This window comes from Culicoides brevitarsis, chromosome 2 (assembly GCF_036172545.1).
Source record: "Culicoides brevitarsis isolate CSIRO-B50_1 chromosome 2, AGI_CSIRO_Cbre_v1, whole genome shotgun sequence".
Classification (NCBI taxonomy): Eukaryota; Metazoa; Arthropoda; class Insecta; order Diptera; family Ceratopogonidae; genus Culicoides; species Culicoides brevitarsis.
In genome coordinates, this window is record NC_087086.1 from 15,311,015 (window position 1) to 15,316,864 (window position 5,850).

Sequence of the window (5,850 nt, forward strand, 5' to 3'; positions counted from 1 at the left end):
CACATTAAATTAATAAAAAAGTTATTTTTTTCTATTCATATTTTTTTATCAACCAAAGCGGAAGGAAAACAGGAAAAGGAAGCATAAGAAAAGTTTTGTTTGATCCAAATTGAATTAATAAGGAAATTTTTTGTATTTGACGTTAAAAAAACGAAAGAAGCGCAAACAAACAAACAAACACCAGCAACATTAACTTTCATTATAGAAAAGCAAAAAAAAAATTGACGTGAAATCCTTTTCAACGAAAATAAACAAAAAAAAAAAAAAGTTGCAGCTAAACGAATATATGACGGAAAAGGTCAAGCAAAGTTGTCGTAATATCCGTTTTCTGTTTATTTTTGTGCCGCTCAACTTTGCCAGTCTCAAGGTTTTCTTCGTGCGGAGTAATTCTTGGCACAAAATGATAGATGACGACGACTCGATTATTTGTTGATCTACGCTGCTGCTGCGAGACATTATGCCAGACACTTTGTTTACCGATTTATCATCATTTTTATCGTCTTATTGGCAACCAAGCAACTTTTTTTCCGGGTATCGATGGAAAAATACTTGCTTGAAACGCAAAAAAAAATACTATCAAGAAATTTTCCTCGTAAATAGCTCACGTGTGACAAAAAAAGGAGAAAAATAAAAACAAAATCGTAAGTTTTGCTTTTTTATCGTTGATCCGGAGGCGAGATACACAATTTACTGTTAATTAAATGTCAGTTTTTGCGTTTGTAGAGTTTTGTTTCCATCGGGACAATGACTCCGTTGGGCGTTTGCACGAAGGATTTGAGACCGGCCTGAATAAAATCATCAGTTTTTGGTTCGTAGCGCTTCAGGTAACGCATAATTTGGAAAACTTCGGTGTCGTCTTTGTATTTGACGTGTTTCAGGACGGCGTATTTTGTGTTCAAAACGTTGTTCGATGGCGATTTGTGGAGAGAAACGCGTTTTTTGGGGAACTTGTGACTGGATTTTGGCTCGTGGAAGGTTGACGAAAGTTTTTGGAGCTTTGAATCGAGACGTTTTTGGTAAGAATCTCTTGGAATTGAAGTTTTAACGGATTTTTGAACTGAAGGACGTTGCATTGAATTTTTCTCGGAATTGACGTTTTTTGAGGAATTCTTTTTCGACACCAAAATTACCTTGTCTGCGTATAATTTTTTGTCAACATCATTTTTTTTTTGTTCGAGGTGTTACATGAGCTCACCTACAGGCGTCGACGACAAAAAATCAATTCCTTCCATGTTGAACGTTTCATCGGTTGCGGTTTCGTAACGCGTTTGGTCGAGATTTCTTTGCTCATTTTCTTGATTTTGCGTCTCGGGAGCAATAAAAGTTTCGTCTAATGGAGGAGCAGAAGGCGTTTCTTCTTCTGCTGCGGCAAAAGTAACGTTGGGCACTCGTTTGTTCTCGAAAAACGGAAGAAGCCAGGAATAAATGAGGTCAATTAAGGCGATGATTGGTTCCTCAGGTCTTGCAGCAAAAACATATCGAAAGAGTCCACATTCGTTTTTATCTGACATTTTTTTTTAATTTTGAAGAAAAAATTCGTTAAATAATTTTTTGATGCAAATTGACATAAAAAGCAAGGGAAAAATGATGTAACAGAAAAAAGTTGGATGAAAATTCAAATTTTATTTGAAAATTGCGCATGTGCGGAACAGGAAAAGCGGAGATTTTCGAAAATTAAGCTTTTTATGGAAAATCGGTAAGTTTTTATAGCATCTGATAAATGAATATTTTCAATTAATTTCAGGCCAAGTGCGTTTTATTTTTTAAAATTCATATTTATGAAGGATAAACTCAACTCAAGAATTTTTTTTCTATAAAATTAATGAATAAATTAAATAATTTTTGTCAATTTTTTTTTTCATAAAAATTCTATAAAAATACCTTTTTATTCAATTTATGTCAAATTTGTGAAGTATTTTGAAAATTTTTTTTAAAAAATTATCCTTTTTAGAAAAAAAACGAAATATTTTGCTATGAACATTTTCTTTGAAAAAAAATTACAAAGAAACTTTCATTTGATCATTTAATTAGCTATTTACCTTTTTTCATTAAAAATTCTCTTTACAATTTGTCCATTTTTTTAATTAGCCATTATTTCCTTTCGTTTCCTTCATTTTCACCTCTTTATCAAATTCTTTAAAAAAGTCATGCATTTATTTTAAAATAAAAGAAATTTGCCTTTTCAAGAATTTTTCTGTCTGAAATTTAGTTTATTTTATGAAAAAATTTTTTTATCAATTCATTAAGAATTTTTTATGAGGAAAAAATCAAAAAAATGTAAAAAGTTACAAATTTTCAAGTCGATGAACTTCATGAAAAATTTTTGAAGATAAAAAATTGAATTTTATCAAAAAAAAAAAAAAAATAAAAAAAAAATAAATAAATAAAATACACAAAAAAAAAAGAATAAAATTTCGATAAGAAAAAATCAGAAAGAACATCAAATTTTGGAGATTTTTTTTAATAATCAACATTTATCACAATTTAAAAAAAATTAAAATAAAAAAAAAAAAATAAAAAAAATAAATTTTATGAAAAACACGCTCAGTTCTTCATAAAAAGAGCTAATTTACTCTTTTCATTAGCTTCCGTCTTTTACTCTTTTTTTTACCATCTTCCGTTTTACATTTACAACTTTGTTCATTCTCAAGTTAATTTAAAACTGTCTCGAAAGGCAAACAACTAATAAGCAATATCCACAGAAAAATATCGACATAAAACTTTAAGATTACTTTGAAAACTCGTTTATCCATCGTTAAAAACTCAAATTAAAGAAAAAAAAACTTTAAAATTTTCCGATAATCCCTCCTCCGAATCGTTCACGTGCCAAAGCTCCTCCTTCGCCTCCCTCACCTTCACACAAAATCGCTTTTTGTTACAATTTTCACGCACGGAACAACGTGAACAATGCAAAAGTCACCCTTTTACCACCCACAAATGTGACTATTTTGCTGCTTTTGTGCCTTTTTCTCATGCGAGAATAAATATTTTTTATGAAAAGTAACACTTTTGCATGAAAGGATGACTGATTCTCGACAATGCCAGTAGTAATGGAGTGTATGAAAATTTGCTGAAAATTTTTTTTTGGGTTCCCTTTTTTTGAATTTCAGATGAAAAAGAAAAATTTCACGTCACTTAATTGATAATTTATGAAAAATTCCGCAAATCAAGTGAACCAAAAATAAATTAACTTGCAAGAAATTCCTGGATTTATATTAAAATTGTGTCTGTCAAGTGCGTTTGTGTGAAGTATCCTTGGCAAATATCGCGCACGTGTCATCGTTTTAATATCCGCTTCCCTTGTTTTTCACTTTTTTTTCCTCGCGTTGCCACGAGGTGAATTCTCTCATAAATTTCCATAAAAAATAGTGGAAAATTGTTAATTCATGCCAAAAATTCAACTTTGCAAATATTTTCACGTCATAAAACATCGCAAAAATATTCGAGATCACGTTCTATTATTGAACACCTTGTTTACAGAAATTCTTCCGTTTTATTTGAACGTTTACAGGAGAAAAGAGACGAAAATACGGAAAAGAAGATGATGATGATATCACCAAGGTGAATTTTATTATTATTTATTTATTTATTGCTTCACAATGAGGAAGTTAATCGAGCGGTATCGATATTTGTCGACTTGACATTCCCCTTGAATTAGAGGAATTTGTGTGTTTTCGAGTACTTAATTTGTGTTGATGTGAACAAAATTCTTGATTTCTAGTAGATTTTATTGCAGAAAAAGGAAATTCTTGATAACTTGTTTGGAAAGTTTTGATTAAGATGAGTTTCTTGTGAGTAATAGGAAATTACTCTCAAACTATTTTTCGAATAAATTCGCTTTCAAAAGACTTAATTTGGCTCGATGGAAAAATATTATTTACGAGTCAATTTAAAGTAAAAAAAATATTTTGTACTCAATTAGTTTATGAAATTATGAATTAATTAAATTAATTTTTTAAGTTTATTAATTTATTTACTAAAATTTTATTTTTTCAAATGCTCAAAATTATGATTTTTCAAAAGTTATAAATTAAAATTTCAAAATAAAAATTTCACATTCTCACAAAAATTTTTTCGGAATAAAAACAAAATCCCCGAAGATGATAAAATAAATTTTATCGAAACATTGGAATAAATATAAAACTTTTCCAATTAAATCAATCATAAAATAAAATAAAATTGTTTTTCTCAAATTTTCTTCAAAAAAAAAAACTTCTGATATTTTATTGAAAATTCAGTTTAGCATTATCATTCAGAAAAAATATTAAATCTGATAAATATAAAAAAAAAAAGTTCTAAATTTTAAAAAAAATTAAGTTTAAAATTAAAAAAATTATCAGGGGCATAATTTTGAAAATTTTTGGGGGGGCCCTTTAAGGTAAACAAAAAATAAAATTTTTTATCCCCAAATTCTGAAAAATTTCTTTGAAAACTTAAAATTTTTGGGGGGGCATTGCCCCCATAATGCCCCTATGACGCTACGCCACTGATTATCATGAATTATTAAATGTGATAAATAATTAAAGAAAAATTTTTTAAAGTTTTCAAAAACTAATTGGAATTAATTTAAATAAAATTTAATACAATTTGGTAAATAAATTACAAACATTTTAAATGATTTTTAAAATTCTTGACTTGAATCTATCATAATTTTAACCAATTTTAATTTGTGTTTTTTTTGCCTTAAAAATTAAATTTCATAAAATTGAAGTTTTTTCACAAAAATTTAAAGAATTTTCATAAAAATTTTGATATAAGATAACATCATTAAAAAGGGTATTGGATATATTACTCCAAATTTTTTTTATGAATTGAAAAATTCAAGAAAAATTCAATTTCATGTACGATTTTTTTCAATTTTATAACTAAAAATTTTTCAAAACTTCTTTTAAAAAGAGGTTTAAAGAAAAATATTAATATTCTTTATTGAATAAAAATTTCGAAATTTTTTAAAGAAAAAAAACTTTCCATATCATAAAAAACAAAATTATCTCAAAAATCTCAACAACAACGTTAAACCAGCTTATCATTAATTAGCGATAATCTCTTTTAAAATCCATTTAATGACCTGATTTTATCAAATTCATCATTAAATGGTAAAATTTTCTCTCGTCAGCTTAAAAAACAATTCACATGCCTATTAATAACTCTTTTGTCTAAAAACATCCCAAAAATCAATATTTTCATTGCCAAACAAAATTTCCCTCCACTCCTGCCTCCGTCTGCCTAAAAAAACCATTTTTGTCCATTTTGCCTAAAATTTCCATATTTAATTTGGCATTGAACGGAAAAATCACACACACGTTCCACAGCAGCAGCAGCAACAACAACAACAAAAATGTCGATAAATGACTATAAGCTGCTTATAAATTCCTCGTTCCGAGTCACTTTTCGTTCGAATAATCAGAATTATTATGCGAGAAACTGATTCAAAATGGCTGAATTAAGTCATCTGAATGTTATTTTTGCTGCTGCATGCGTTCCTGTGTCGATGTTTGCCCGGATTTTTACCTCGTTCTACCTGCGAAGAAAATGTTTGCCGCGAGACTCCTCCCCGATTTGGGGGTGCAATGTGGAGGTGAAAATGTGTTATTTTGTTATCTCGTTACTGTTGCGACTACACGAACACGTTGCTCCGTACCGCACATGGGACAGAGTATGAGACGCGTGCGCTTCGAGTCGCTCCCAGCTATGAAATAATTTTCCGTTTTCCGCAGTGCCGTGGACGAGTGCGAGGGAGACAAAATCTGCCGTAGCGTGCACGGATGCGTGGAAATAGCATCACAAAAGCAGCAAGAACACAAAATCTTATTCAGAAGTTTCTCGTCAGCCGTTGAACATACTCTCTCG